The sequence below is a fragment of the Pinus tabuliformis genome, chromosome Q, assembly GCF_031772625.1.
Source record: "Pinus tabuliformis cultivar Carrire ecotype Pingquan chromosome Q, CPIR1, whole genome shotgun sequence".
Classification (NCBI taxonomy): Eukaryota; Viridiplantae; Streptophyta; class Pinopsida; order Pinales; family Pinaceae; genus Pinus; species Pinus tabuliformis.
In genome coordinates, this window is record NC_142296.1 from 1,386,934,777 (window position 1) to 1,386,943,655 (window position 8,879).

The 8,879-nt window shown below is 36.5% G+C and overlaps 1 long non-coding RNA gene across 1 annotated transcript; it reads left to right on the plus strand.

Moving 5' to 3' along the window:
- The first annotated feature begins 7,163 nt into the window (after window positions 1-7,163).
- LOC149225095 (uncharacterized) lies at window positions 7,164-7,725 on the plus strand. The gene is made up of 3 exons (XR_016249118.1): window positions 7,164-7,318; window positions 7,413-7,600; window positions 7,695-7,725. It is a non-coding gene; the product is annotated as an uncharacterized LOC149225095 (long non-coding RNA).
- Window positions 7,726-8,879: the final 1,154 nt, after the last annotated feature.

Consider the following 8,879-nt stretch of genomic DNA (forward strand, 5'->3'; position numbering starts at 1 on the left):
TGTTCTTGCATCATGTTTGGTTTAGCCTCCTTTTTCTTGTGTTTTGGTTTTTCTTTCTGGTTATGTCGTGTTTTTCTTTTATGTTCTATTAATTCTACTTTTCATGAAGGGTTTCCTATTTGGGCTCAAAAGACATTGTGGAAAAATAAGAGAGGGATTTGTGACACTGTAACATTTGTCTAACCATCAATCCTTCTTCCCCGTCTTGGATATCCTTTGGTCAATGATATTCTAACAGAAACTATGATCCTTGCGTGAGGAAATATCTATGATAAACCATGAAATCTGTGTCTACTCTAGAAACCTCATGCCTACACTTGGTTCTTTATGTTTTTTTTTCCATGCTTATCCATTCAAGTAGAGGAGGACAAGGGGAAAATCAAAATGAGAAACAAATATTAGAGTTCTTACATATGCTTCTCTGAAGGAACACCCTCTTATGCTCTCAATAATTCAAGATCCTTCTTCCACCCATGAAATGATTGTGTCGATGCATAGTCCTATAAATTAAATAAATAAGGGTGAAAGAAGATAAAGGCTTCCTGCACAGGGAGGTGAAGCAAGAAACTTTGTTGAGGTATTGTTCAGGATCGCTGAAAATAGAGCAGTGTTTTTGTTCTTGAAGTGACTCCATTGGGGTATCGACTCAGCCTGCTGGTAGCAAAGCAACACTAGAGATGAAACACTATATTTTGAAAATCTAAATCTCGAGAACTACATTGCCCTTTCTTGTTTCGAAACATTTTGATATTACTCGTCATATGTTTGTGTTCAATTGAGAAGGAATGAAGAGGACTATGTGTACATACAGACTAAGTGGGGAAGCTTGAGTAATCCAAATGATGAATCAATACTCCCTAAAGAACTAGACCTTGCACAAATAATTTACCAAGGCAAAGAAGCTGGAGTTCTACCAGTGTGTCGCCAAGTGTTGTCACTATGACAAACACCCTCCAAAATTTTTCCTATACTTGAATTTTGGAGCCTACTGTGGATCTTGTGATTGGTCATTCTGTAGTCGCTTCTCTGTCGGTTGATACTTTGTTATGTCCCGGAGCTCCCTTCTTGGATTGTAAGTGTCGAAGTCAGGTACACATGCTCAGTCCGTAATGAATTCATGAGCACATTTCTTCACGCAAACTTGAACAATCCTAGCACAATCCATAAAGACAATGCATGTGCAATGTTAAATTCATTTCGACAGTTAGTATGCATTGTCATTGATAGTCTCTCACTTCTGGTTGTGTTTGTACTTCTATTTCGATGAGTTTTTCAAACTATCACTTTTGCGCACTGTCATTTTCACAAGAGTCGTTTTCATTTTTCTTATTGTCGTTTTTTCTCGATTTCACTTTAATGAGTGTCATTTTCATGTCATATTCACTTTTTCATATGTCTCTTTCATCGTCATTTTCATATTGCAAGTGTTGTTCGTAGTTTTATTTTCATATATCAAATGTCATCTTTTGGAATGGGAAGGGTCTCTTATCATGTAAAGTGGTGTTTTGGTTTGTTTTTGGGGGTAATATTTGCGTTAATGAGTTTTTTTTATCATGTAAACATGCATCACACTCATTTCCAGAGTTTCGAGCATTGTCGCACAAGTGTCGTCACTATCGTTGTATTGTTTATCTTTAGTGTCGTACTTGGAGTGAGTTGTCGCATTGAGGAAATAATGTTGTTCATGTGTTCTGAGTGTTCCATCTTGTGTTGTCAATTGAACCAAGTGTGTGATCATGTTCAAGTCTTGATTTTTCTTATATTCCTCTCACTGATCCGACACTTAGTCAAATTAGGGAAAGTCTCTATCTGGACCACTCAGCCTCCTTTGGCCAACCTAAGCTACACATTGCGTAGTCTCAACCCTCAAGTAGCAGCCTTGTATGTTGGCATTATGAAATTTGCAGTTTATGCCTTCTAGAACTATGCACTACATAATGTCAGTGCTTAATCGTAACCCTTGAGCTCCAGAATTGTGCAATCCTTGCCTCCAACTAGCCTTCTCTTCGCATTGCACAGTCTCAAGCATCAAGCCTCAACCTTGATCTCTTGAATTGCACAACTGCAAAATCACTTGGCTTTTATCCCTCTTGAACTATGCATTGGGAAAATTTAAGCCTCAATCCTCAAGCTTGACCTCCTAAGTCCATCAACTGCACAGTCACTCAGCGTAGGCCTTCATAATTGTGCACTGCAAAATCTCAAGCCTCAAGCCTCCAGCTTGAGCTCTTGAGTTCCTTAACTATGTAGTACCTCTATCCAGGCTTCCAGAATTGTGCATTGCACAGTCTCAAGCCTCAATCTCAGACATTGACCTATAGAAATACACAATCCCTAAGTCAGTCACTCGACCAGTCACCAGTTCCAGCCCCAACAAGTGATTTCATGAAGCATGTTAGATTAGGGGTTTATCGGACTGATGTCGTCTTGTCATGAGTGGATTGCAGTCACAGGTATTCTTTCATGCTATGACAGGATGATGATGAAGGAGATGGAGAAGGAGACCATGCTAAGAGACACCTATGGAGCTAAAGAAACTGGATGATCATCAGGTGAGAAGATAAAGGAACACAAGATTACAACAGAAGACAGAAGATCAAGACCACATTGAAGAATCCTTATCTTCAAGTCATGAGGAGGAGAAATAAAAGACCATGTTCTATTTGTCAAAAAGACACAAAGAAAGCAACAAAGAGTGACTTTACACTGCCACATCATCATGTAGTCCATGTCATCAGTGTCATGTCATGTTGTGTCGTGATTCATCATGTGCCACAACATTTTGTGGATTATGTAAATTTTTTAGTGGAGAAATATAATGCAAAATGGAAGTCCAAGAGTCATTCATGTAATTAGAAAAGTCATGTAGGAAGTCAAAAGGTCATAGAGAAGTCGAACAGTCATGAGGGTAGTCTAAGAGTCACAAGGTAGGTGAAGGATCACTTCACTTGTTATATATACACCCTCATTCTACAAGAAAAGGACTTTTCACCTTGATTCCTCCCATAAGGCATCAAAGAGACAAAGTCAATACTTTTGGGAAGCAATTCGTGGCTCCAACACTCCACTGTTGGAGCTAGTGATGTTCGTTGTATTCATGTATGTTGGGACTTTTACTTAATACTTGAAGCCCAATGGCCAACACATTTTCATGCATGGATTGTGAATATTTGTAAAATTGTTTTGTGAATGTTTATGATTCATGTTTGCTTTCAACTATACTAAATTAGTTTAACTATTTCTATTATTTTAGTGCTTATCTAATTGAAAATTTGTTTTAATGGTTGTAACAATATTTGCATATATGTGGACTATTCTGCTTGATGTTAGGTGACTCTATTTCTCTTGTGTGTGCCTCCACTAGGGTGGTACTATTACCTCTATGTTAGAGGCTCAGTTTTCCTCCCTCTATAGTAGAAGAACCTTGATGCACCTGCAACCGAACATTCACCAGGCACACTTACTTGCTTTTCGCAAAGGCACATACATGCTTCTCTCTACTCATAGCTAAAGCCAAGGAAAATCTATAAGAATATATGGAAACTAGGCCAATACTCCGGATGGGGCTCCTACTCCAAAATGTGTGAGGTTTAATTGAGACTTCACATCAGGGAGACCCCCTTGGTTGATGGAATTCCATCACTGTAAATATAATGTAACACCCTATTAAGTATTAAAACTTTAATTGGTGTTATTAATAAACATTAACCTTTATAATTTATGTTCATATTATCTTTATTACAATATTGAATTTACAATGTTGGGTATAATTAACATTTTTTTGAAGATAATTATTGTAAAACTATAATATAGGCCAAAGAAAATTAGTCTTCTATTGTGGTTGTTAAGAATAATCTATATCAAATAATTTTATAAAAAATAATGTTTAGTTAGGGATTGGGGGTTTTTATTCTTTTCCTTGATGGAAAAAAGAAATATCGTACACATAGGGCCTAGGAAATGGCATAGACAACAAGGACGAAGCATATGTTATATTCCAAGGCTTACCCATGGCCTATGCATGCAGCTTTAGTAATTTGAGAATTATTGGAGACTCCAGGAACTTAATTTTCCATCTATTTGTTGGTGCCTACCTATGATATTCCAAATTACAGTGTATTCTTAAGAGAATTTAATATATCCTTAAAAAAAATAAAAAATAAACAATCTTCATCTATGTATCATGTGTTATGTAAAAACAATGAAGACGTAAATAAATTAGCCAACAAGGGAACATCTTTGGTTATAGAAACTTTGTGGATTAAGGACAATAATGATACTCCCCTATCCCCTAATCAAGTGGATTAAGAATTTAAGTCATAAATGTCATCTTAAAGGCAAGCCATAAGTGGAACTCACTAAAGACATGAGCATGTAGGCATCACCATTATTATACTTGGATTGGCATGGGATGGTAGATAGAGATTCCCTAATGTTTCCTCTATGATGATGAGAAAAGGGAGGCAATATGGGGAGAGTATGTTCATGCAGGATATGAGGTCACTCTTGTTATGTGTGGATCTTGATTATCTTCATGATTTTTTAATTTTTTTCCAGCCATGGTTGGATCTTAGTCCCTAATGGAGGGGTGTGGGGGGGGCCTTGCCCCCATATTATTGTTGCTGGGGGGAATAAATTAGAGAAAAATTGCCTTGCAAAATATTGTAATTTCATAGTAAATCTATGTCGTACGATTAGGAAAAAGATATAACTGTAGAAGTTATGTTAATCTACGGATTTGTCCATAGAAAGCAACCCTTATTTTATATGAGGGAATTGTATTATGATTGTGTATTATTCTCTGTGGGAAGAAGAGAGGAGATGGTGTGAGATCGAAACGGAAGTTACAACAGATTTGTGGTAGGTTGTATCCCTTCATTTTTCTAGATAATAAAAAATGAAGCACTAGATTTGTTTCCATGGATGTAGCCCAAATTGGGTGAACCATATATATCTGTTCCTCTTTTTTTTTTTAGCAATACTTGATGTGTTCCATTGCTCTGTTATTTAATTTCTAACAACTCTCATATTTAACTACACATGTTGCAGGTGGGTACATGCATAATCATAATTTCCGTATAGTTTGTTATGGGTCTTACAGGGCACCGAGACTTGATGGAGTCAAGGCTAGGGTGCGATCTACAACCCATTTGATGAATCACTTGGTTATAGAAAATTGGTAATTATAGGACGAAGATGATGAGAATGGTGGTTGCTACTTTCTTCAATATCATTAATTTAGAAGGTTGTTGGGTTTGAAGTGATGCAAATGACGTAATTAGTTTTTGCATACAATGATCTCCCTTATATGTAAATGGATGAAAGGATCCTAAGGATCTACAGGTTAAGTAGCAAAGATATACTGGTAAGGGATGCAAGCTTTCTTTAAATTTAGTTTTGGTCGCCTTAGATGTTGGGAAGCTACCTTTCGAGGAATTTTTTTGGAAGAGGAAAGATGATTCTTTTACCATATTCATGAACTTATAGTCTATCATGAGGATTAGGTATTGGGGTTGGGGCCTACAATTTGAATTGCATGTTACACATTACGTTATTTAGTATGTTCAATTTTTGGAAGGATCTTGTCGACGTAGGGAATGTATAATTGGTGAATCCATGGTCAATGCATAGGGAAGCGATGACTCAACTTAGGGATAAGTGAAGGAGTAGTTGTAACATTTTTAGATTCAGACACCCTTGAATTTCTAGCATCAATTCAACAATGGAGATGTTAATAGATCATAGGTCACTAATCTAACATTGAGGACGATATAACCAACCTATACCAAAAACTTGGGGATGTGAAAATGAATCTATGCTAGAGGTATTCAAGCTCTCCTTCTACTAGCAGTTTAGGGATAGACATTCTTGACATTAATGTATCATCTCCTCTGCAAGATAGGGATATATTTCATGGAGGTCTTAACATCCCTATTTCTTAGATTTAGGATGTTTATAAAATCATGCAAACTTCTAGGAGTTTTTTGGCAAGTTTACAATGCTAGATACTATAAAATGAAACCTATGGAGACTAGCTCCTTTTTGTAATCTAAGAGATGGAAATAATTTATTATAATAGTTAGTGATATCCATTTTGGTAAAATTTTGATGTAAGGTTGCATCCCAACCATAGGTTTAAATATGAATACAATTTTTTGGTTACAGCTAAAATAAAAAATCCATATGTAGCTAGGAATATAAACTTGAAGCATTTCAGTAAATTTTGTTAAATATATACTAATGAAGTTTTCAACAATTTATTCATCTAATTTATAGTAGAGATTCATGAAATAGTACTAGAAAAAACCTCTAAATTTGGTTGAAATAGCCCAAGTACATTGCAGTCCCCTTGAAGAATTCCCAAACTAGATTTAATCCTCCTAGCAAACTAGAAGCCTATCCAACAACCAAGCTACACAAAAACTTTGAATTTCCCATCACTTCATGCCATGAACCTCCAAAAACAACAAAAATTAATCCAATATCTAATTTCTTAATTACTAATCCAAAATCTCAATGCAATAATTCAATTGATAACTTAATCTTCACATGCTCAAGAATCCATTTTTTCCTCTAGAATTAACACTTTATCTTCCTTTCCTTTCCTTTCCTTTCTCTTCCCCTCTTTATCTCTCCTCCATTGTTCTTACAATTAACCCCTCCCTTTTATCACTCCTCCTCGATTACCCTTAGTGATTCCCTCCTCTTCCCAAAAGATCAATCTCTTTGAAAAAAAAAGCAATGATTCTTTATAATAGAGAGGTGAATTCAATAATGACTAAAATTTATCATAAAGAAGTGAATTTAATAATGACTGAAATAAACTTTAAAGTAACCTTAACTACACACATGCTAACCATTTAAGATATTTGACTTTTCACTTGAGAGATAACCAATTAAGTTATAATTATTTATTAGCTCACACAATTTAACAAAAAAGATTATACATCAAATTAAAAAAATATATAAAATAATTAAACCTCTTCCCAAAGGATCAATCTCTTTGAAAAAAGAAGCAATGATTCTTTATTACGCCGTAAGCGTTTCCCTCTGAGATCCATCCCCTTTTTGCCTACGTGTCCTCCTCTGACGCCGTACGATGAGATGTTAGACGATTACAAACACCAGAACCGTCGATCAAAAATGTCACTCAGGCGGTCCGGGTAATGAAGAGCGCGGAGTGCCAATCGCCATTCTTATGGTTTTCACATGCCGACCTGCAGCCTGTTTTACATGGTTAATATGCCCGTGTGCGCGGTGGATTTGTGGCATATTCATACGAACAACTTTTTGGATGTTTTGATATTAGCAAAATCAGGTAATAAACTTCCGTTACAGGTTTCCTCTGCTCAATGTTTTTTTTCAGATCGAATGTGAGGTCACCTAACTAAGTGCAGGAAAATCCACTGTAGGTAGTATTTCTTGTTGCGTTTAAATCGGTCCGGGTAATGAAGAGCGCGGAGTGCCAATCGCCATTCTTATGGTTTTCACATGCCGACCTGCAGCCTGATTTACATGGTTAATATGCCCGTGTGCGCGGTGGATTTGTGGCATATTCATACGAACAACTTTTTGGATGTTTTGATATTAGCAAAATCAGGTAATAAACTTCCGTTACAGGTTTCCTCTGCTCAATGTTTTTTTTCAGATCGAATGTGAGGTCACCTAACTAAGTGCAGGAAAATCCACTGTAGGTAGTATTTCTTGTTGCGTTTAAATACATTTTGGGAAAAATCAACATGTACTGCTGCTTTCACCAACCATTTTCTGTTCTTTGAAACACTCAACAATACGTTGAAGACACGAATTTGTCCGCCAGTTTTTGTTTAGATTGCAATGACTTGTTTATCTAAAAGAAGTACAGCAATGTTTGCTGCAACCCAAAATCCCAACTTCTAATGCATGTTGCAACCCAAGTAACATATTTATTTAACAGAAGTCCATCAATGTATGCTCCAACCCAAAACCCTAACTTGTAATGTCTGCTACAACCCAAAACTCCAACTTCTAAAGCTGTAGCTAGCGCATGAATTCAAGCTATAGAATCCTTATAGAACAAATTTCCCGTTGATAGATAAACTGGTTTAAGGATAACCCTGTTCTATGACGCCATACACCTTTTTTTTTCAGATGAAAAAAGCGATATATTTATCAGTATAGAATTTACATATGATGCAAAATCTGCAGCACAAAGGTGCATATCAGAGGGGGTATTCTGTGGTGACTGTTCAGTGTAAAGACAGACCTAAGCTTCTTGGGATTCACTCACACAGAAAGGCGGCTTTATATTTTCTTTTTTTCTTTCTTGTAACTATATCTGACTATATATTAGTGCAATTTTATGTTAGATCCAACTATATTACCACAACCATATAATCCAACTATATTACCACAGCCATATAATCCGACTATATTACCACAGTCGTATATCGATTTTTTTTTTTTTTTACTATAAACATGATTGAATGGGATATGACGGAAAGAAGCGTTGGTTGACCAAACGGTGTTGACGCATAAACTCGCAGCTCAATGGAAAGACAGTGTAACGGGAGCAAAGAAGAGTGGGCGATAAGCAAAGGACCAGACCAGGGACAAGCGATGTCATAACCTGGACTATAGCCACTACTTGAAGCTCTTAAAGCTGGAATTCGATCAGGTAAATACATTTGTATTGTTTGCCTATCCTGTTCTTGCTGCCGGAAATCCAAAAGAGTAGATAGAGACCGCTTTCCCTGGGCATTTGGCTCCCAACTAGGGTAGCTGCTCTTAAAACCAAGGAATGATTTCTCCATTTTCCCTTGGAAGCTCCTGCGGTCCTTTGACGTATTGAAAGGTGACCCATACTTACTATTTCCATGATGCTCAAAATCAAATACACT